Raw genomic sequence first — 24,990 nt, forward strand, 5'->3', positions numbered from 1 at the left:
GCCAGCCATGTTCGATTGCTTATTTTCTGAGACCCCGGAGATGCATGTTGGTGTGAGCAAGGGGTGCAGTAAACATGGGGATGGCAGATACGCACAGACGGTCCACGAGCACAGAAAGTCGTATCTTCCTCCCATAGCAACGATTCCAGTGTATCCACAATTCAGCGGCCACCGCTGTAATCTCTTAGAAACGGGAGAGGGAGGGGACGAGAGGGCGGAGAAGGTGGCATCGTGGGACAACGTCAGGTAGCATGCGAACGTGGAGCCTTCGCGGCCCCCCCCCCTTGGAGGAAGGAAGTGCAAGACAGTTAAAATGTTCCATAAGAAAAGAAATTGGGTAAATCTTTCCACTTGACTCTCTCTATATATTTTTTTTATTTGAATCTGGTTGACACACAGTGTGACATTGATTTCAGGGGCACAACATATAGGTTCATTGTCTCTCGACTTTATGCTGTGCTCACAAGGGTAACTCCCAACTGTCCCCACACAAAGCCGCTACAGTACCATCGACGGTATTCCCCGAGCTGTGCCTTCTGTCCCTGTGACTTGTTCATTCCAGAATTGGACGCTCCCCACACCCCTTCCCCCATTTTGCCCATCCCCACCCCACTCACCTCTGGCCCCCCATCGGTTTTCCATCCCTGTATGTATGGGTCTGTTTCTGCTTTTTGTTTGTTCATTCATTTGTTTTGTTTTGTAGATCCCATATAGAGTGAAGTCATAAGGTATTTGTCGGTCTGACTTATCTCACTTAGCATAATGCCCTCGAGGTCCATCCATGTTGTCTCAAAAGGTAAGAGCTCATCCTTTTATTACACTTAACAGCATCTGCTTCTGTTTGAATCCTGAGGTGTTTTTTATTTGATAAAGTTTCCTGGTCATCGGTGGTGGGCTTGATGATGTGGTTGCTTTGCAGTCCCCTGGGGAGAAAGCACCCTGAATTTTTGGGTCTGGTGCAAAGGTCTGTGAAGAAGCCAACATAACAGCAATTCTATGATAGCACAGGGCATGTCTGCTCTGGGAAGAGAGCAATATCTTGTTAGCAGCAGCGAGTCCCTGGGGAGGGCGCCAGGGATGGTCTCCAGGCCTCTTTAGCACAGGTGGAAGGTGACAGCCTTTTAGGGAGCACCAGGTTTTAGGGGGGGCACGACTCACAGAGCATTTCTTCTCCCTTTTGGGATGGGAGTCACCAGGGCATCACCTTTAATTTAACCCCCGCAGGCGGATTTGGGAGCTGGCTTCTGGCAGGCGAAGTGAGAGACAGCCTCGCCTGCGGGGCAGATGTGTGGAAGGTGGGAGGTGGGCAGGCACTGTTTGCACGTCATCTTTGTTAAGCTGGGCATGTGTCCATACAACTTGTTGGCAGCCGCAGAGTGGAGCTCCCAGGCTCAGTGGATGAGAGATGGAGCTTGGCAGGTGAGCAGCTTCCCTAAGATCAGGTGAAGCTTGTTGGGGTGTCCCTGATGGACACGTGCACGGACTTGCAGTTCGTGCTGGTGGAAACTAAGGTGCCAGGGAGAACAGGGGGGCTCTCCTGAGCAGTGATGCCCATCAGAGCCTGGGCGCAGTGGGGCCAGGGCGCCTGGGGAGCAACACCCAGGATTGCAAGTGACACAAAAGGGATGTGGTTTTGCAAAAGCCCAGGCTTGCTTCCTGGGGAAGAAAGAGCTCTGAGAATCCAGGTAAATGAAACTGCACTGTTATGGTGACTCGGCGTAGTAAGGCTTTCTGGAAGGGGTTAGCCGTGCACCGGCGACAGACACCGAGGCAGCCTGTGGGCTCACACCTCGCTGTCAGAGTCTCTGTCTTTCTCCTGAGCCCCTGCTCTTCTGCCTTCACCCTCCCAATGGGCACTGCCCCCCCTAGTCCCATTGGGGCTCTGTTGTCCAACCCCTCAGTCCCGCTCCTCCGCCAACATTTGGTGACATGAGAGTGGCCAAAAGGTTGGAGGCAATGAAAAGTATGATCATCAGGTAGGGGAGAGGGGCGCCCTAAGCTGAAACTATGTGAAGACACTTCAGTTCATAGAAGAGGCAGACAAAGCCCTACAGGGTGATGCTGGACAAGGAGGTAGAGGATGCTCAGGGATGAGAAGATCCTCAGAGGGAGCTGTTGCTGCACAGCTGCATGGGAGGGACGGGGGCTTGTGCTCCCAGAGGCAGAGTCTGCGTGGGGCACTTGGCCCAGACCCGCTCCTCAGGTTGGCGGTCGTGGGGGCTTCAGCCCACTCCCTCACTCTGCAGGAGGGAGAGTCAGGGGGACATTCACTCCCCTGCTCCCCGCTGCTGAAGTCACTGCTCCTGTCCCAGCCATGGTTCTCTGCTCCCAGGCTCTGGTAGCTTCTCCCTCCGCCATCCTTCCCCAGCCCAGGAGCTGCCCACCCTGAGGTGGCGTGGCCCGGTGAGTCCCCTATTCCACACCTACATTTCGGTGATCAGTCCTGTTTGTCAAGAAACCTTCCTTGAATCACCGTGTTTCTTGGCACAGAAACTGTTAACCTCTGGACTTAAAAAGAAACATACAGAATGAACATAACCAGCAAGTCCCAGGAGAGATTGGAGGGACCAATGGTACAATGTCAAAAAGAGGAATCTTTGAACGATCTCAATTAGCAAATACTAAACACCTTAGAACATTTTTAAAAACTAGTGGGTTTTTTTTAAGATTTTATTTATTTATTTGAGAGAGAGAGAGTGCACACGAGAAGGGGCAAAGGGCAGAGTGAGAAGGAGAAGCAGACTCTCCACTGAGCAGGGAGCCCCATGCAGGGCTCAATCCCAGGACCCTGAGATCATGACCTGAGCCAAAAAGTCAGACGCTTAACAGACTGAGCCACCCAGGTGCCCTAAAAACTAGTTTTCTTTCTTTCTTTCTTTTCTTTCTTTCTTTCTTTCTTTCTTTCTTTCTTTCTTTCTTTCTTTCTTTCTTTCTTTCTTTCTTTCTTTCTTTCTTTCTTTCTTTCTTTCTTTCTTTTCTTTCTTTCTTTCTTTCTTTTAAATTCATGACGGAAGAAAGGACAGAGAGTTTGGTGTGAGAAAATGATTTATTCTGACAGCATTTTCAGTTCAATCCAAGAGAGCATGTTTTCTGAAAGCAAGGCAGAAAGGCCATGGATCAAGAGAACACGGGTGTGTGCTGTCTGAGGTCTTAGGTTGGGAACTGGAGATGCAATTTGAAGGCAAGAATTAGATGCCTTTCAAGGCATCTTTCAAAGTCAGAATCCATGCTTTCACGGACTAACAGCTCTGATTCTTAGGAAGAAGACCATTGACCTGCTGGAAATATATTGAAGCAGTATTCCCCAATGCCCATCCTGAAACCGAACGAGGACTTGGATTTTCTAGGTGCCACTTGCCTTTTGTGACCCACTGCAGGGTGTCTGTTGGCCAGGCCTGGCATGGAGGGACAGTCCTGGCTGCAGGTTGGTGGCTTTCCAGGTGTTTGGAGACATGGTAGGGAATGTGGCCAGAAATTTTTCAGATCCTTCCAGCCACGCGGGCATGGCTGGGGCCTGTTCAGACCGGCCCATGGTCCCACGATTTCCCCTGTTGGCTGCCAGTACCATTCTGATCACTGAATTGTTCAATGAGTCTGTTTAATTTGACTGAGCTGCCTTTGGCTGCCAAACACGACTCCAGCCGGCAGCGACATCCCACAAGCTCACTGCATCCCATGTTCCTAGGAACCAGGGCAAGGGGCGAGAACCTCCGAAAAGAGAATTGTTTTTCTCTGCCCCAACAACTTTTTTTTAAAACATATGCCATTTGCTTCAACATCAGTTTATCAGGCCCTGTGGGGCTGGGATTAGAGGCTCCACTGATATTGGTACCCTGAGATAGGAAAACAGTTTCCTTTGCTTTGGAGACTTATGTAGAGGAAATTTCTTGACGTTCTTTGTGTTGTTATTCTGTAACACTTCGTTTTGAGTTTTGAGGAGAGGTAGAATGTGTTTGCCATGTGCATAAGGGATTTATGGTACAGGATGTTCCTGCTTCTCTTTTTCGCTGAGAAATGGAAGCATGGGCCCTGCTCAGGATCTAGGTAGACAGGTTGATGGTCAAAGTCTCGTAATCGGACCAGAAAAGGATTTGATTTTTAAATTGCAAACCCTAAACAAAATAAGGCACTAGGGCCAAGGATAGATACACTACCCCCCAAAACCGCCCCACTTAGTAAGTTTTAGGAGGCAGAGGCTGAGGAGGAAACCTCCCTTCTGACTGGGAGGTGTGAGGCACGGGACAACTGAGAGGCCACCCGGGTGGTGAGTGTCCCACTTGGTCAGGTGATGCCTTGAGGTCGGTGTTGGCCCCTTGGCTCAAGGAACCAACTCTTGGTTAGGAGGATCAATTAATTAATTATAGGAGATTAATTATAATCAATCAATTATAGGAGCTCTAGCCAAATTGACTTTTAATAAATAAATAATAATAATAAAACATATAAATATAAATATAAAATAATAAAACACAATTTTTAAAAGGTTTCTTTATTTTAGAGAGGGGCAAAGAGAGAGGGTTAGAGAATCCTCAAGCAGACTCCATGTTGAGCCGGGAGCCCTACATGGGGCTTGAGCCCACGACCTTGAGATCATGACCTGAGTGGAAATCAAGAGTCAGATGCTTAACTGACTGCACCACCCAGGGCCCCAAAGTAATTTTTTTTTTTTTTTTTTAATTTGGGGACTAGGTTGGATTCGGTGTGGAGGGGGCAATAGGTACTAGACCCACCTTTCCCTTCTAGAGCTCTTCCAACAAGTAGGGCCCCTCCCACATTTCTGTGTCTAGTGTCAAGCATGATAGTATTTGGTGCATGGGCTGTAGCTGGGGGGCTGTTGGGAGATGGAATGGGTCACGGACATGTTAATCTCAGAAGACAGTATCCAATAACAGGCACACCTCTGACGCCATGCTGTCCAAAACACAGCGTTTTTATGGAAGGTGAAGGTTCATGGCGCGTGACATTGCCCTATGTCAATGTACTGGTACAGTATGACCAGTTAGAAATTGTCATAAAAAATAAAATGACCATAATCTGTTAATTCTTTCAATAAGTTAAGTGCAGTGAGTTGAAGTTGCATGACATTTTTATGAGGCTACTCTGGTCCTCATTGCCTCCGTTTGGTAAAGCCTGAAAGAAAATATGATAAAGGATGTCCATTGACTTCAAGAACACTTTACATTATGGACCTAAGGTCTTGTATAAATGGTACGAATTTAGAAAAATGACGGAAAGCAGGCCTTTCAGCTTGCTAACGTGAACAGAGCGGCGAGTGGGAAATTTCAGCTAATGGATCCCATGTAAACTTCCTCTGTCATTCTCCTGTTGTTCCTTCCCCCCCTGCCTTAAATAAAAACAGTGAACACTTGCACTTTGTATACTTTGTCCTTGTGAATGTCTCTCTCTATTTGTACTTTGTTTCACTAGATGCATTCCTGGACTTTGAGAGAGTGACATGAAGAGAAGGGTTATTAAAATCTGAAGGGGGCTGATGGGTGAGCTGAGATCCAGAAATGTTGGGGGGGGGTATCCCAGGTGAAAGAGTCAGATGGTGGAAGGGCTTGGGTCATTCCATGGTGAGAAAGGCCAAGAAGGGCAAGTCCTTAGGAAAGCGTATCTCAGAGGAACAGTGTCAGGGTGCTCGCTTTGGAGAGGAGGACACCTAGGGGCTATGTGTCCATCAGAAATTTGCAATTGGAAGTCACAGAAATGGCTCTGGTTTTGTTTAAAAAAAAAAAATCACTGGAAGAGCACTGGGTAGCTCACCAAATTGGGTAAAGTGCTCAGTAACTTGACGACATGAAGCACAAAGCCTAGTCAGCCTGGGGAACGAAATTGCAAATTATCTTTAGCCACGAGGCACTCTCTCTTCTCCCCTGTTTTTTCTTGTGCTTATTTTTTTATTTTATTATTTTTAAATGATTTTATTTATTTATTTTAGAGAGGGTGGGGAGGAGCGGAGGGAGCGAGAAACTCTCAGGCAGACTCCCTGCTGAGCACAGAGCCTGATGCGGGGCTTGATCTCATGACCTTGAGATCATGACCTGAGCTGAAATTAGGAGTTGGATGCTCAACTGACTGCACCACCCAGGTGCCCCTGGTCTCACGTTTATTGAGCACGTACTGTATTCCAGGCACTACTATGTGTGCTGGGGATCAAGGAATGATAAAATGCCTTGCTTCCAGGGAGTATATATGTCAGGCGGTGGTAAGTGCTAAGACAGAACAGTCGGGCTAAGAGTGGAAAGAGGCACAAGGGGGAGGGTGTAGCCTTTGGCGGGATAACCAAGGAAGGTCTCTCTGATAAGGTTTGCACAGAGACCAGAAAACGCTGAGGAAGGGACTGTGTGAGCACGTGGTCAGGGATGTTCCAGGGAGGGGCAGCAAGTGTCCAGGCCTTCCCGCAGGGCTGGTGTGGGCTTGCGCGAGGCTCTGCAAGGCCAGTGCAGCTGGGGCACAAGAAGCAAGGGGGCTCGCTGAAGACACACAAATCCTGTGGGGCCTTGGAAAAGGCAGATTCTGCAGAATTTTGATGGCTTTTGCTCTAAGTTACATGGGAAACCAAAAGAGGGATTAAACAGATGAGTGGTACATTCCTGCCCACAGGGTAGATAAATGAGCTCGGGAGACCCTCATGGCACCATTTGAATAGTCCAAGTGAGGGAAGATAAAGCTTGGGTTTTGGTGTTGGGGATCCAGATGGTGATAATTAGTTGCATTAGGGAGGATATATTTTGAAGGAAATATGATGTTTCTGGAAACCAAGAGACAGAGTTCAATCACAGGGCTCTTGCTGTCCCTCTGCTCCCTGATTCCACGCCAAGCACAATTCTGGTATTGCATAGATAGCTTCCAGCCTTGTGCCTGGGTAGGATTTTTTGGCGCAGGCACGTGCTGTCCTGTTTATGGAAAGGCCGGACATAAGGAGTTAGTCCTTCTGCACATTTAAACTCTGTGGGCAGAACCTGAAAACTGTCAAGAGGTGGGAGGAGCATTTGACTTTTTCCTTCAGAAGGATTGCAAGGATGCATGGGTGGCCCTCAAACTCTCTCTTGTTTGGAGCTTGGGGTGGCAAGATTCTTCTCTTCATCTAGTCTAGAAGAAACATGGTAAACACCCTGTTACAGCTTCAGAAAGGCTTTAATAAGAGATCCCTTGTGTTATGTTTTCTTCCTCCCTTCCTCTCTCCCTCTCTCCAACCCCTCCCTCCTTCCCTCCTTCCTTCCTTCCTTCCTTCCTTCCTTCCTTCCTTCCTTCCTTCCTTCCTTCCCATCTTTCCTTCTGTCTTTTACTATGAGTCTATTTTTTTATGAAGAAGGGCTGCACAGCTCTTGATGCCACTTACTTAAAAAGAATAAGACTAGTTACAGTTTTTATAATTCGATCTACTTTCAAAGGTAAAGGAAAAAAAAAATTACATGGTGCTACTCAAGGTTCTCAGGAATTTTCCAAGGGTTTTTATGACCCAGAACAGTAGAAAGATTATAGGCCAGTGACCGAGATGTTGACACAAGAAAAATCCATAACATATTATAGTTAGAAATACCCAAGAGGAAGAAATGGCCAAGGGAGATAGTTACCAGTCAAACCAGAGGCTGGCTTAAATTTGCAGGTTTCTTGTACTATTTTCATTAAGTACAGAGGAAAATAATGGTTTTGGAGTTTTATTCTTTTTAAAAATATTTTATTTTATTTTATTATACAGACAGTTTAAATTGTTAGTTAACATACAGTTTAGATTGTTAGTTTAGTTAACATACACATTAGTTTCAGGTGTAGAATTTAGTGATTCAACACTTTCATATAACTCCCAGTGCTCATCACGACAGGTGAACTCCTTCATCCCCACCACTTTGGTGTTTGACTTTTTAAATGCACGTTATCTATTTCTTCAGACAGCACATTCACATCTTCTTATGCATCAGGCTCTATGTTAGGAGTTTGGTTCAGAGGCAGAATCATGCTGGGGCCTGCTCAGATGACACTTAGGATACTTTTGCATTTCAATATATTTGTAGGGTTTGAATGATAAAATATGTAGGCTTTCAACGGCCTCCAATTTCCTGGGGCTGCTTGGCAGTATCGCTGCCTTCCAAATGTGCTTCATGCTCAGGAGGTCCAGCTTCTTCTTCAAGTGTTCTTCCTCCATCTGGCCGGGCCCCCTGCTGACTGCTTTTCCTAATCTGCCATGTGTCATAAGATCACCCCACTTTGTGTCTCTTCTGAGGGATCATTCTGCCCAGCTTCCAGGCAGTGAGTCAACGGTTGAACCCATGGGGCTCGTCTGCCAACCTCCACCTGAGTGATCTTGTGATCACTGCTTCGGCAGTGAATGGAAAGAGCAAGAGAGACTGACTATGACTAGTCCCTGTGAGGATGCAGAAAATGAGGACATAGATGACTTCATGGACCACTGTCTTAGTCAGCTTAAGGTGCCATAACCAGACACCACAGATAGGATGGTTTAAACAACAGACATTTACTTCTAACAGTTCTGAGGGATGGGGAGACCAAGGTCAAGGTGTTGGTAGATTTGGTTCCTGGTAAGGACCTGCTTCCTGGTGGCTAGTAGACAGCTTCCTTGTCACTGGGTATTCATATATTGGGTGTGTGTGTGTGTGTGTGTGAGAGAGAGAGAGAGAGAGAGAGAGAGAGAGAGAGAGAGGGAGGGACAACAAGACAGAGAGAGAGAGAGACAGAAAGAGAGACAGAGAGACAGAGAGAGACAGAGAGACAAAGAGACGGAGACAGAGGGACAGAGATGGAGAGAGACAGAGAAAGTGACAGAAGCAGAGAGACAGAGAGATAGAGAGACACACAGAGAGAGACATACAAGACAGAGAGACAGGGACAGAGAGAGAAGAAGCTCTCTTGTGTTCTTCTGATAAGGGCACTAATCTCATTCATGAAGGTTTTACCATCAGAATGCAATTACCTCCTAAAAGCCTCATTTCCAAATACCATCGCACTGGGGATTAGAGTTTCAGCATATGAATTTAGGAGGAGCACAAACACCCAGCCCCAACATCAGCCACCAATAAACTCAGTAGCAGAACCACCCATATAAGCATTGCAAATGAGAGCCAGGGCTGACTTGAACAGATCAAGAGGTGGAATGCATCAGTAAACAGGTAGGGAAGTATTTGGGGAGAGCTGATCCTTCTTGTCTACTCCCAAATCACTGAAACTTGTTGGAAGTCTAGCCTACTTAATGAGAGGTATATTTCTTGAAAATGTTTTTAAGAGCAATGTTAACATTTATTTATATATTGCCTAATTCTTATGTGGCCCTTCTGTGTTGGAGGAAATCATATGACCAAGATTTCTGTCATGAATTTCGGGAAAATGATGCATCGTGCAAGGAGGCTCCACTGCATTTGTTAAAGAAGTTCTGGGCCCTGTGCCATGTTTCATCTCAATCTAAATATATCTGGATAATTACTCACTATGAAGTGAACTTAGGAAAAGTTGTGCTGTTAGCTTTCCAATTAATGTATCCATCTGCTTTTGTTTTCGAATTAAATTTTGCCTATGGTAGCACACTGTACAGTAAATGTCCCTTTCTGACCTGTTCTGTTTCCTTTGATTGACAGGTTTGTTTGTTTGTTGTTGTTTTCTAGCTTAGTGTATGCATAATGAATATGAGAAAATAAAGGGATGTCTGAGGATGAGCCTTAATGAGGGAGACTTTGAGAGTCAGTTTGATGGTTTCCTGAACTCTGTCAGTTAGATAGTCAGAGTTGAACACCAGTAAACAGTACAAAAAAAAAAAAAAGTTAACTGCATGCTTGGCATAGCTATATTAAGGGTTTATCTCCCTTGTCTCATGGGAACTAGTCCATCCCTGTGGGACATGCATTGCCATCTTTGTTTAGTAGAAAAGAGGACTGAGATTCAAGAGCATTAAGTACTTGAATTTGGTGGTATAAAGGTTTGAGCTGCACACCAGTAACAGGAACCAGAGCACTCAGAGTGTGCTGCACCCAGAAGTGTTGGTGTATGTGAACGGAGATGGGGTGTGTGTGCCTGTGTGTGGGTGCATGTTAATGCATGTGCGTGTTTGCATGTGTGTGCGTGTGTGTGTGCCTGTATGTGTGTGTGTGTGTGGTTGTCAGATACTTAAAACAGCATGGCCTTGGATGAACAGGGCATAAACAAAAGTTTGAGTAAAAGTTAATGCTTCCTGGGAGGGTATTTTCCAGTTTATAGGACCTCTGGAGATCAGAACAAACCCAGTGGAAGATGAGCAAAGAGACCAGAAACTAGAAGCAAAGCCTATTGTGCAATCAGTTACAATGAGATGTCAGGCTTGGTGGGAGAGGAGCTCACATTATACTTAGTGAAGTCCATGGCTGGGATGGAGACCTTGGTATTAACGAGACTGAGGCCAGCTTCACAGCTGAAATTTATAAAAAAGAATCATTAATATCTCTTTGTCTGGCAGTGCCTATTTCATAATATTTTGGGGAAAAAATCTTGCAAGGATTAACAGACAAGTGTGTCCATAGAACAGACCACAAGCTAGGTGAGGCTGCACGCAATTGTCTCCAGGCATACGAATTAACTATTTCCTGTACCGATCTTGGGTTATCTAACCCTGTGTCTAGGGAAATAGTAAGTCTGATACTATTCAGCCTAGCCCAGGGTGCATGACACTGAGCTGTTTAAATGGAAACTCAGAGGAACAAGCTTGCAGCAGCTCTGCAGGGGGATGCTCCTCACTTTCAGTGGTGCTTGCCCTGTGGGGCTGGGGACCACAACAGGGACACAGGGCTTCTCCTCTGAATGCACTTGAAGCTTGCTTTCTGGGGGAGTGAGATGGAAAGCCCAGAGGTCCTGGAGACTGGAGGGTCAAATTCCAATCCCAAGCTCAGAGTTGATGGGTGTGTATCTTCGGAGGGGCAAAAGGGGACAGTTTATTAAATGCTCATGTGCCAGACACGTGGTGTACATTAAAATTCATTTTCACAGCGAGTTTGAATGGTATACCTTAACATATGTTATCATACAGATATGTTATCTTGCAGATGAAAAACTTGGGGCTCAGAGTATTTAAATAAATGCGTCTAGTAGGTGACACACCTGTAAGTAGCAGACTCAAAAGCACATCTGGCTGGTCCTGCCTCCCAAGCCTTGGCCTTGTGCCCCTTCCTTTAAACCCCGATGTTTCCTGCAGGGCGAGTCACACAACTTGTCTGTTCCCCTGCCAAGAGGGACTGCGGCCACCTTGCTCACAGGGGTGTTGTAAGGAGGAAGTGAGAAAATCTATGGGCAGTGGTGTGGAGCACGGGCGCGTAGTAGGTGCTCAATAAAAGTAACTTCTCTTGGTCCCTTTGTGCTGCAGTCTCCTGTAATTCCTGGGTCCCACCTGTTTCAGGATCATGGAAAGGCACTCTGTTTCAGCACCGTGGAGAAGCACTCTGTTTCAGAAACTTAGTCTAATCAGGCCGGGCAGGAGATGGGGTTATTGTGTGATGGGACATGTGGGGCCAAGTCTGAGCTCTGCTGTGCCCCTGGAAAAAATGATCCTATGGATTTGCCCTGATCGTGATGGCACAGGATCCATCTTCACATGAACTGTAGCGGAGCTGATGCGGGCTGTGGAGCCAGGTTCCCTCCCCGCCCATATCCTCCAAGGCACTGGCATGCTAAAAGAGATGATCTCTGACCTCGACATTGGGGAGGTCTCTCCTCTGTGTCCGGTTAAGGTTGTGTGTGCCAAGGTCAAGGGCACCTGGATGGCTCAGTTGGTTAAGTGTCCAACTCCTGATTTTGGCTCAGGTCATGTTATCGGGGTTGTGGGATTGAGCCCTGTGTCGGGCTCTGTGCTCAGCAGGGAGTCTGCTTGAGATTCTCTCTCCTTTCCCCTCTGCCTCTCCTTTCCTTCTCTAAAAACAAAAACAAACAAACAAACAAAACCACACAAAACTTTGTGCCAAGGTCATACCAGGCCCCCACATGGCCAACAGCAGATCTCTCTGGGCCTCAGAGGTGCACCCCTGCTACTATGTTCATTAGCAAAGGCTCCTGCAGCTCAGGCATCCCACTCACAGGACAGTCAGCTGTCCTTGTGCGAATTTGTCCTGCAGAATTGGGTCGCTTACCACCGTGGACTTGCTTCACCTGCTCTCTGCATTCCTGGTTCCCTGAACATGGTCCGTATGGACATTGGCACAAATAAATGCATACTGAGAAGACAATGGTGAAAATCAAACTATTGGTGTTTCCAATACAGGTGTTTATCCTCCAGGTGGGGAGAAACAGGAGGGAAGAACAGTGTTTTAAACTCATAGTGGGTTAAGCCTTTAAATACATTTCAGCACTTGAAATGTCGGGGCCCAGGTCAAAACACAGAAAAGTTAACGTTTGTGTGTTCGGCAGGGAGGGCGGAGACAGAATGTTTCCCTTGGCCAAATCACATCTGAAAATAAAGGTTTGCCAGGACCCCTCTGTCCTGGTTGGTGGGATAAGTGTACAAGGGTGACCAGGGGGACCCCACTTTGCATCTCCCGAAGCAGGCACTTCACTCATCATGTCCCCAGGAGGCAGAGTAAACAGCTATGACACATGGCACCCGGCCCAGAGGGAGGCACCCACCTCCTCCTGCTTGTCTTCCTCCAGGGGCTGTTCCTGCCGGACACCTCGTCTTGGCCACCCGAATCAACAACAGGAAAAATATGCCTGTTGTCCGGTCACTTGGGCCCTCAACTGGCCCAGCCAATGGTGGCCCACATTCATCGCTGCTAAATCAGCTCTTCCTTCCACAGGGCAGGATACTTCAGGGCGCAGCATCTGCCCCCCTGCGTTTGGTGAATTGCTCCATCACCAATGCCCTTCCAATCCTTTTGAGAAACTATCACCTGCTTCAGTGCCTCGGGGCCACCAGCCCGGGTGAGGATGGAAGTGTGTCCCCTTCCCAGGAATGTGACTGTTGTATGGACTGGTCAAAGTCAGAGATGGTGGGGTCCCCTCCTTCACAGGTAGTGCTCTGGGGTGACGATCCCTTTCGTCACCTGCTCCTGGAGCCTCAACACCAGGGGCTTCCCTTGTGCAGTCCTTGAGTCTGCCCTGTTCTTTCTTTTCCTTTTCCGTTCTTCTTTTCTTTTCTTTCTCTTCTCTTTTCTTTTTAGATTTTATTTATTTGATAGAGAGAGAGAGAGAGAATGAGAGAGAGAGAGCACAAACAGGGGGAGCGGAAGACAAAGGGAGAGGGAGAAGCCGACTCCCCGCTGAGCAGGGAACCCGATGCAGGACTAGATCCCAGGACTCTGAGATCATGACCTAAACCAAAGGCAGACTAGTTTAACTGACTGAGCCCCCCAGGCACGTCCGTTCTGCTGTTTCTTTAGAGGTACCCAGTATCTCTCAAATTTCGTTTGTGATTAGGTTAGCTGACATGATCTGCCTTGCTCGAACATAAAGAACATCAAGACATGGAAACATCAATAAGATCATTACTGAAATGTATGCTTTCCCTAATCTTTGCTTGTACTGATCAGATAAACCTTAATTTCTCCAACCACCAAATAAATACCTGCTGTGAGAAATACGGGCTTGCTGCATCTATTTCCCAAGTGTGGTTCAGCCTCATGCAAAACTAGCAGGGTGAGCGGACATCAAAGACGCAGCCACACACAATCACACAGTCACCCCACGCCTCTGCCCAGAGAGGACATGGGCATCCAGGTGGCCCTTGATGGAGGCTCTTGCCAAAACCCTCAGGCCTCCAAGGCCAGGCCCTGCCTCCGTGCATCCCTGGTACCTCGCTTCCAGGGCTGTCCCCGATTGACCACAACTTCAGACTCGCTCGGCAGTGGTCCTGCCCCTGACTTTACCTCTGTTCCTGTCCAGCTGTCTGAGCCTCGGCCTCCTCCAGCCTCATGCAGGTTTCTCCGGGGCCCCCCAGCCATGCAGCCCCATGTACACATGGTTAGCAGGTTCCTCCCCAGAAACTCCACAAAATCCTGCACATTCCATACTGGCTTAAAGGATCACAGAGTCTGCTGGCTCGAAAATTGCATTCTGTTTCCTAACTTTCTTCCCCAAATATCTTTGCAAAAGTCTACGAGGCTCCTTGGAACTCGATTTGGAGACATGCCTCCGTCTCAGCCTCCTCTCCTAAAATATTAGGAAAGTGATGAGCAGAGAAGTCTAGTTGCTGCTCAACATTAGCTAACAAATTGGGGCCAGAGCCCAGATGAAAAACCAAGGCCTTTTTCCCCCCCCACCATTTCACTTTTTATTAATTTAAAAATGATTTTCCACTTGTATGCTTTTATATCCCAGTCAGCATTATGTAAAATCTGAGTGTAACTCAGATATATTAATTGGATCTTTCAGGAGAGGGAAGCCAGGTAGACACTTTTACCAGTCCTCTTTGAGGTCATATCGGAGAATATTCTAGAAAGTAGAGAGGAAACATGCAGTAGGAAATGCCACTTCCCACGTGATAATGTACAGACATGGGGATGAGGGGCAACATTTTTCAGCAAAACTGCACTTAGGGAGGGTCCTGGAGGAGGTGGGGGTCAGGGCATTTAGAAATTTCTGGAAATGCTGAAAGCTGGTGGCAGCAAAGGACGGGGAGATTTGAGTTGTGGGAACCAGATGTGAATGTCAGAGGGAGGGTCTGCTAGGGCATTCGGTCTTTTTTTTTTTTTTTTTTTTTTTAGATTTTATTTATTTGACAGAGACACAGCGAGAGAGGGAACACAAGCAGGGGGAGTGGGAGAGGGAGAAGCAGCTTTCTGCGGAGGAGGGAGCCGATGCGGGGCTCGATCCCAGGACCCTGGGATCATGACCTGAGCCGAAGGCAGACGCTTAACGACTGAGCTACCCAGGCGCCCCTGGGGCGTTCTGTCTTAATGTAATGCAGAAACGTAATGTCTCTCAGCTCCAGCCTCACCTAGAATTCCTGATTTGGTAGGTTTCGGTGGGGCCTAAGAATTTTTTTGTTTCTTTTTTTTTTTTTTAATATTCACTTAAAAAAAAGATTTATTTGAGAGAGAAAGAAAGTGTGGGGGGAGGGACAGAGGGAGTGAGATTCTCAAGTAGATTCCCGCTGACCGGGACCCCAACACGGGGCTGGATCTCAAGACCCTGAATTCATGACCTGAGCTGAAACCAAGGGCCTGATGCTTACCTGACTGAGCCACCCAGGCACCCTGAAATTTACATTTCTAACAAGGTTTTGGGTCATACTGACACTGTTGGTCTCAACCTACTTCTTTACAGTATTCCTAATTCTTTGTTCCCTGGAATTCTTGTAGTAAGTCTATGGTAAGAGAACAGTCCTGTTTTTCACATGGTCCCAGAAATTCTGGAAGAATTCTGACCGTATTCCATGCAACATATTTACTGAAGATATTTGCCGCCAAAATGCCTTGGGTGTTACCAGTGAATGGCAATGTCATTATTTTGATCATGAATGTTATATCCACATCTTATTGAGTTTCAGACTTCAAAGAGATTCAGGAAAAGAAACACATCAGTGTCTACTCACAGCTATAAATTTGCTTGAAAACCTAATAAAAAGTAATTGGACTTGCAATAGAAAAAGAATAGATTAAGTCCAAAAAGTTCAAAGTTCAAGGTGCCCCTGACTTTTTCCGGCCCCATTTATAGGCATGCCCTACAGACACAGGGGTGCCGCTCCTGTGATCACAAGTCAGAGCAGAGGGAGCAGAGTTGTGGGGGATATTTCAGCCTGAGGCCATGGGCAGGCCTCCTTCAGCCCACTCCCTTGCTCACAAGGCTGGGACCTCCCAGCTGTCTTCACCCCGCTCTTGTTATGTTGTTTGAGGTCTGCCATCTGCATCCGGAATTTGTTGCCCCTCCTTGACTGAGGACTTAACCCCTCCAGGTGGAGCAGAAGGAGCCCGGTGGGGCAGGGTACCCTGTCATGCAGGGTGGGTGCACAGGAAGGAGGGGAGAGACGGCCTCCCACCTGCACCCCGGGGCAGAAACATGAAGAACACAAGTATGAGAGGGGCTTGGCTCCTGGAACCCAAACCACCTGCTGGAATGGCCTTAGCTCTTAGCTCTCTTCAGGAATTCTTTCCTATTTCACCAGGAATAACAATAAGACTGAGCCTGGGGACACGAGGGGAACTCTACGGGCATTTGGGTCAACCTAGAGCTGCATCTCTTGCTCTGGATTGGTTTGGGGTATTCTCAACACTGGTCTCATATTAGGATCCCCTGAGACGTTGCCTGCTAGTTCCAGGCCAGAGATCCAGAGTTAGTTGTTCTGGGTGTGCAAGACATGTGCCATGGGCAGGGCCACCTGGGTCCCTCAGTCGGTTGGGCGTCTGTCTTCAGATCAGGTCATGATCCCAGGGTCTTGGGATTGAGTCCTGCATCCGGCTCCCTGCTCAGCGGGGAGTTTGCTTCTCCTTCTGCCTGCCGCTCCCCCTGCTTGTGCTCTCTCTTTCCCCAACAAATAGATTAAAATCTAAAAAAAAAAAAAAAGAGAGACATGCACCATGGGCAATTTTTTTCCAAATCTTGCAGAAAACTCCAGTGTGCAACGGAGAATGACTGCTAGGTTTTGAAGTTGGTCCCTGCAGCAGCAGTACCTGCATTACCTGAGAAGCTGGTAGGAATGCAAATTTGGGGTCTCACCCTCGACCACTGAGTCAGAAACTCTGGAGGTGGGGGCCAGCCCTCTGCATTTTCATGGATTCCCCAGGCAATTCTGAGGTTTGCTGCTGAGAACCGCTGACATGGACGAAGAGGCTTTGTGGAAAGAGTACATCATGAAGACCAAGGAGATACCCGTATGATAAACAGAATGTTTTGAATGGGAAAAAAAGCCACTCTGGACACTAACATCCCCCTTGTTTGCCTTCAGTACAGTCTGTTGCACCTTTATTGTCAAGAGCCCCAATACCTCTACACCATGACAGAGACAAGGTCGCCATATTTAGGACTTGGCAGGGGGGGCAGTGTGAGGACCAGACAGGAGGGGAATGGTGGCTCTCTGATGCTCAGGGTCAGGATCCCATATCCACGGAGGCTTAGGAGAGGACACCCCCAGTATGCAGCTGCATGTGGTGGAATTTGTGTTGACATGAAACAGAATCACCTGGAGAATTTGTTTCAATGCAGATTGCCAGTCTCTCCTCCCGGACATTCAGATTCAACAGCTGGGATGATGCACAGCATGTCTCAGAAAGTCCCAGGCCTGGCCCTACAGGGACTAACCTGGGCAATGGACCGCCGATTCGCCCCATCTTCCGGGGCTCCATCTCAGACTGACTCATTGCCCAAGAATGTGTGTTTCTCGCAAGTTCCCAGGGGATTCTGGAGCTGCGGATCTGGGGCGTGTAAGTCACTGCCCTAATGTGTCCCCAGGTGCCATATGTCAATCCTGTCAATGCAGCTGTCGCACGGTGGTGGTGGGGTCTACCAATATGCATTTAGAGGAACGCTCTAGTTGATTCCCCTGCAGAGTGGCCATGGACTTATTTTAAGAAACGTCATCAAACATGTAAGTTATAAAATAGAAATCATCTTAAGAGGACAGAATGCCTTCAAAGCTCACCCAGCTTGGGGCTGGAGGAAGGGATCCAAACAGCAGGCAGGGGAAAAGGAGAAGCTCCTGGGGTCCGGCCAGCCCACCACTCATTTCCCCTCCAGCAAACACGGGTGGTCCTCACATCACTGCCCCTCCCCCAGTGGATCCCCACCCTGGTCCTCACTCAGGCCACCATAGAGCTTCTCTTCTCTTTTGACTTCTCCCTCCCATGGACTTGAGGGTCTTGTGACCAGTGGCCCTTCCCTGTGGTGGAGAGAGAGGTGACCGCTCCCCCAGCAGAGCAGGTACCCAGGCGACCCTATCTACTCCACTCCAAGAACCAGGTTTAGGAGAAGGAGTTTCAAAAGAGCCACTGACACACAAGAAGTCCCGGGGAAGCCTTCATGTGACTCCAGCTACAAGCAATATTATAAATACACTTTTAGAAATAGGTGCTTCTGTGAATGGGGGGAGGGCGGAGGTGTGGACTGCCCACTTTCTCCCAGGAGCGGGGCCTCCGGGTGCCTGACAGTTTCCTGTTCTGTCGTGCCACTCCATTTGGAGTTGGGGCCAGGTCTTATCTTTCGTACACCTGTGCCCCTTAGGAAGTGGGACAGGGAGGGGATGGCCCTTCGATACTGGGGACTGGCAGAGGTGGAGGCACCCTGCAACTCAGAAGCAGGCACTGCTGGAAGGCCATGCACGTGTGCAATGTGTCATCTCACTTGATCCTTACAACAACTTCATGAGATACATACTAGGATGTACCTCCTTTTTTGAAATTTTATTATTATTTATTTGACAGAGAGAAAGAGAGAAAAAGAGAGAGAGAGCGCGCGCACAAGCAGGGAGAGAGGCAGAGGGAGAAGCAGGCTCCCCGTTGAGCAGGGTGCTAGATATGGAGTTCCATCCCAGGACCCTGGGATCATGACCTGAGCTGAGGGCAGCCGCTCAATAGACTGAGCCACCCAGGCGCTAGGATGGACCTCCTTTAACAAATGAGGTCACTGAAGGCTTCATGAGGCTAACTAACTGGCGCAAGGTCATGCTGGTAACCAATCTCGGAGCTGTAGTTCAAAATCCAGGCTCATGGGATGCAAAGCTGTATTCTTGATGGCTCCTGCCCTTAAGCTCTCTGCTGCCCCACCCAGGGCGCAGGTCCTGGCGACAGGGATCCTTCCTGCACCCGCATGGTGGCTTCCAGAGCTCACTGTGCAGTAGGCAGCCAGCGACTGGGCACCACCCGGAAATGTGGCCAGTCTGGATCGACATGTGCTGTGGGCATAAAATACACAGTGGGTTTAGACTTACTATGAAAAAGAAAACGGACGTTTTATATTTATTACATATTGAAATGGTAACATTTGGGACGCCTGTGGCTAAAACTAGGTCATTAAAATGAATTTGACCTGTTTCTTTTTATTTTCTAAAGGCGGCCCCTGGAATATTACATATGTGACTCACGTTCTATTTCTATTGGATGACACTGTTCTGTACAGTCGCTGCTCACAACAGCTTTATCGGGAATTACTCACATATAAGACAGTTCATTTGCACGAGGTGTCTCCCTGAGAATCTGAGATACAAGACTGCAAATCACTGCAGCTGAGGAAAATAGAAGTCAGGTGAGAAGGAGGGAGGGCAGCAGGGGAGAGAGCGGAATGTGGCTGTGGGAGGCGGAGCGGGGCTGAGGATTGGTGCCCCTCCCTGCACCTGGCAGTCCCTCCCACTGAGTCACGGGAACCAGGCGGTGAATGATGGTAAGTGACGGAGCAACAGACCCCGGCCTCACGCCCTCCTCCTGTCACACTGACAGACAGATGCCAGTCCCCTCAAGCTCACAGACACTCAGGGTCTCACTTCTAACCCCTCCCCTAGCTTATGGCTAATGAAGCCCTTGAGGCTTCCTCCCATGTTGCACCGTGATGGGCCCAGCCTATGTTGCCAAAAAGAGGCAGGGAGCTAATTTAGAAAGCTCACCGGCAATATTAGGAAATGAGGTGCAACATGTGAATCGAGACGCAATCAGTTCGCCCCTCGGGGTCCTGCAGCAAGGACCCCACGGTGCCCTTCTCCAACGGCATTTCTGGGAAGCTGGTGTTAGCTCATCTCCAGCGTACAGAGCATTTGGACGGGAGCTCAGAGAACCTTCCCGGTCGGCTCTGACTTCAAAACCCTGAGGAACCTCGGTGCTTTCTATCAAATAAATACAAAAGCAGTGTTTCTGCATGGCCAGGCAGCTCAGAAAAAATGTTTACCAGTCCTTCAAAAATACCAGGGAGGGAGCCACCGCTCCCTGCTTCCCACCGTCTAAGTAACCACAAGTCAGAGGCTTTCTGCCTCCGAGCCAGAAATCAGAACCTCTCAGGGCTGGATTTCTGGCTTTTGTGTATTTCTTTACTTCGATCTCGTTGCTTTATGCCAAGAACGTAGGCTTGTATCAAGCTACCCGAACACAGGGGAGGTAAGCCACAGAAAGTTGCTGTCCTGGAGGCCAGAGCCTAAGGTCAAGGTGTCTGCAGGGCTGAAGTCCCTCTACAGGCTCTGGGGAAGGGTCTGCTCAGCCTCTCTCCTTTTTTTGGTAATTCCCCGACTTGTGGGCTCGTAACTCCAGTCTTCACGTGGCATTGTCTCTGTGTGTGTCCCCATCTCCAAATATCCCCTTTGTATAAGGACAATGGTCATATTGGATTAGGAGCCTGAACAGTAGGGCCTCGCCTCATCTCAATGCACTGTATCTGCAAGGGGGCCATTCTAAGGGGCTGGAGGTCAGGGCTTGTGTGAACTTCGGAGCGACACAATTCAGCTCATAACAGACACGCTGCCCACTTCCAGTTAGGAGCGGCCTGCCACGGCCCGCGTGCAAGGTCGAACAGGGGTGAGGGTAAGAGAATGAAACATAAAAGTGTGGGAACAGGAGGGTTGCCCACGGGGATGCCGCGAGCAACAACTTTATTCTTACTTACACACTTTATATAAGTTCAGGTTACATAACAGTAGGACATAAACAAGTTCCACAGTTTTCTCCCTGCCCTCCTCTCTGGCTCCGTCCCAAGTTTTTGGTCCAAGGCCAGGTTCCTCAAGGACATAGTTTCCTCCCATGCCTTCAAAGGGCCTGGTGCGCTATTTTTCAGGGCTTATCAATAGCACTGTGGTTTCTAAGCCTAAATACAACTCGGGCTAGCCAGTACCACATGTTCTTGTATGGGGGCAGCCAGGTGGCCATGGTTCAAAGGGATCAGGGAGCCTTTGCTCTACCCGATTAACCCCTTTGTTGCTCATGGCTCCCGACATTTCCCCCTTTTATCTTTAAACGCAACATGTGTACATTTGCTTGGGTACTGGCCATGAAAGCAAACAGACAGCGACTCCAAGCACACCATAAGCAGAGTAATAAGGTTACCCCTACAACCAGAGCACACATAATCCAGAAGGAATGTTGGAGGATATTAAAGGGGTTAAACCCCTGTAGCTTTTGTAGAAAGGATTGTGCCATGTCTCTGGGGGTGACTACATGCAGATGGGAGGAGGCTATATTGTTTATTTGTTTTTGCAATTGAAACAGATCTAGGCTTACATTTGTCTCATGCCAGATACCTTGCAAGTGCCTCTGCACCGTTTCCCAGGAGACGTTGTCAGCTTCCAGGGGGGTCACACAAATGGAACCATACCCTCCGTGGCACACAAAGGACAAACGAGTATGTAACAATGAATATTGGGTGCCCAGGTACTCGACGGCCTGTTTTAGACTATCTAGGCGAGCCAAGATCTTCCTATCTATGCTTCCTTGTGTAGCGAGGGTCTGGGAGACATTATGAGCCAAGCTATTTACATGGGAGGCCGTATGTATGCCCTGGGACAGTGCCACCGTGGAGACAGTAGCTGATGCTATCAAAGACACCAAGGCAGTGATGCCAGCTATTAGGAGGCCTAGGAAACGTCGCCCCCGGCTAAGTAGGCCTTCCAATTCTTGTGCAAATTGATAGCCATAATCTCTATACCAGGGCCCCCCCCACCTCTACAGGCATCATTAGATAAGGGGGCTGCATGGCTAGGAAAACCTTCTTTGTTGGATTTGGGGCGCCGGGTAAAGGCAAACAGTTGGTGAGACAACACTCCTCACAAGTTATTTTGTAAAGGGTCCTATTGGCCTTAGCCTCGGGTACTACAGATCCGTCCCCCACTACAAACAGGAACGGTGGGGAAAGACATGCCCGAATTTGAAACGTCAATGGGCCCGTGGGGAAGCCAGGGAAAAGGGGTGAATTAGTTTTAACATCTCTCATGGCCGCAACAATTTTCCACAAGTCCGGGTGTCTCATCCTCCCCAGTGACGGCAGTCCCCCGGGAGCAGAATTATTGTGGTCGTACGGCCCATATCCTGAAGGCGGGGGGGAGCGGCGCAAAGGGAGATCCCCGTCTTTTGACCAGTCAATTATATAAGTATCAGGTATGCCATGGGGAGTCACAATCTCTGGGTTGTGATGAACGCAGGTTTTCCAAGAGGGTCCGTAGGTTTTCCACATTAAGTCAGATTTGCAGAGGGGATAGTCAAGGTATGGGGTCTCAAGGGATCTGGAAGCGGGTCCGAAACGGCCAACAGGCAGGGGCCTCCGATGTTGAAGGACAACCTCGTTGATGTCCCAGTTCTCCACCATTACACGAGGTGTCAAAGTGTCTCCTCTAGGTGGCTCAGTTCCATACCAAGAGCGGATTCTTCGGGAGACTGATGAAGTGACCACGCATCCATAATGGGGCGCCTCAGGGCCATCGATGGCCTGGAAACAAATGGGGGGGGCAGAAGCCAGGCTGGTCCAGTTAAAAGGCGCCACGGCATGAGTGAGGCCGGAAATCTCAGGCCCATCAAAAATGTCTGTGAGGTTAGTGAACACCTTGGGTGAGGGATCCTTCCAGGTGACTGCCCTCGCGGTAGGAGGGTCCGGGACAAAAGCCCAGTAAGGAGAGGCCTGGGCAGAGTCAAGGGTTAAAAGTGATAGCATGGCAAGGAAAAGGGCAACAGCCGTGACTGGCTGGCCCGACTCACGCACGGTGGCCTCAGCTCGAGCGGTCAGGGCTTTGATGTCTCCGCATGTTATTTTCCTCTGATCCGAGGCGGGGCGTCTCCTCGTCCTCCCGGAGCGGATCTGGAGCCGCCTCATTCTGCAAACCATCACGGATAATGCGGACGCATCGGAGCGGGAGCCAGCGTGGCGTCTCCTCATCCTGGGGAAAGATACAAGCGTATCCTCGGCCCTGGCGTAGGACCGGGTCGGGTCCCCTCCACTCCGCGGTGGCGGGGTCACGCCACTTCGCATAGAGGAGGGGAGCCCGCTCAGGCTGCCAAAAACGCTCGGCGGCAGTGCGGCCAACCGAGTCAACATTCAAAAAATTTAAAACAAAGAGTACTAATGAAAGGTGTAAATGAGGTGAATATTTTATTTTCCCCTGTAGTATTTCCCCCTCCTTTAATTTTTTGAGGTACATTTTGAGGGTGGAATGGGCTCTTTTGACAATGGCTTGACCTTGAGAATTATAAGGAATACCTGTTGTATGAGTGATGTGAAAATTTGCACAAAAGGTCTGGAATGCTGAAGAGGTATAGGCTGAACCATTGTCGGTCTTAAGAGCCTTTGGCATGCCCAGAACTGCGAATGCTGCGAAAAGATGATTTTGGACATCTACAAAAGCTTCACCGGAGTGTGCAGTAGCAAAAATATAGTTAGAGAAGGTGTCGATGGAGACATGGATGTATTTAAGGCGGCCAAACGGTAAGTAAGTGGTTACATCCATCTGCCAAAGGTGATTAGGAAGGAGCCCTCTGGGGTTAATGGCATATGAGGGGGGGTTAAAAAATTGGGGACAGGACTGGCATTCTCGTACAATTTGTCGGGATTCCTCCCGGGAGATGCCGTATTGACGCCGTAAGGCCTGTGCATTCTGATGGAATTTTGCATGGCTGCTTTTTGCTGCCTGAATGGTGTTTGTAGAAAATATATGTGTATTTTCATCAGCTATGCGATTGCCCTCCGCTAGGGGGCCAGGAAGGTTAGAGTGAGCTCTGATGTGTGTTATAAACAGAGGGTGCTACCTCTGTAATAAGAGGAGCTGGATTGACTTGAATAGATGGAATAATTTTTCATCATTGGACAGTATGTAGGCCTCAGGTAGCTGCGGGACTGTTCTGGCAGCGTATTGACTATCAGTAAATAAGTTGAGGGGTTGAGTGTAGCGCTCTAGAGCGAGTGCAATCGCTTTGAGTTCTGCTCTCTGCACAGAGGAAGTGTCATAATGCAGGTGCTGGGTATTCTTATGTTGTGGTGAGACAGCATGTATGGCAATATTTCCTCTTTTGTCTGCATCTACGAAAACAGTGAGGGCAGAAGGAAGTGGCTGGGGAACAATGATTTTTTGAGCACAAATGGCAGTTTTGGACAGAAATTGCAGGAGTTTATCTGAGGGTAAATGGAAGTTTATTTGGCCTGGATAGGATGCAAAGGCAGTTTGCCATGCTAAATGATGTTGCAGAAGATGTTCATATTGGTTTTTTGGTTAGCATTGGCAATATGATATAATTAGGTTCTCTTCCGAACAGTTGGATTGTTCGGGTCCTGCCTTTACATACTAACATGGCAATTAAGTCAGATGTCAAATTTATCACATGAAGCTGATGAAGGGCAAGATGCAGCCATTCTAAAGGGCCATGAGGCTGTCAAATAATGGCCATTGGCAATTGTCCGGGGAGTAAAAGTATTAAGTACAGTGGTAAATTGATGTCCACTCTAGTTATCTGAGCATTGGAGATCTGAGAATTGACTAGCTCTAAGGCTTGTTGGGCTGCAGGTGTTAAGGTACGAGGTGAAGATGGATCAGCATCACCTTTTAAGATATCAAACAAGGGGGTCAATTGCTCTGTAGTTAGATTTAAAGCGGGTCTAATCCAATTTATGTCTCCCATCAGTTTTTGAAAATCATTCAAGGTCACTAGGGACTGGGTTCGTATTTGAACCTTCTGAGGTTTAATAGTTTGCTTTTCTATTATATGCCCCAGATATTCAAAAGGGGCCGTACGTTGTATTTTGTCAGGGGAGAGGACCAGATTATATTGTTCCAAACATTGTAGGAGATGACGGAAGGCGGCAGTCAGCATACGCTCGGTTTCTGCAGCCAAAAGAATATCATCCATGTAGTGGATGCAGTAAACTTGAGGGAAATTTTTCCGTAAGGGTGCAAGAGCCCTGCTCACATACTCTTCGCAAAGAGTTGGGCTGTTCGCCATGCCTTGAGGCAGGACTTTCCATTGATATCTTTCATAGGGGGCTTGTAAATTTGTGGAGGGTACCGAGAAGGCAAACTTCTCACAGTCATCAGCAGCTAGAGGAATGGTAAAGAAGCAATCTTTCAAATCCGCCACCAACAAATGGTAATTTAAAGGGATAGCGGAAGGGGCAGGAAGACTGGGCTGTAATGCCCCC

Source organism: Zalophus californianus, chromosome 12, assembly GCF_009762305.2.
Source record: "Zalophus californianus isolate mZalCal1 chromosome 12, mZalCal1.pri.v2, whole genome shotgun sequence".
In the NCBI taxonomy this organism is placed as follows: Eukaryota; Metazoa; Chordata; class Mammalia; order Carnivora; family Otariidae; genus Zalophus; species Zalophus californianus.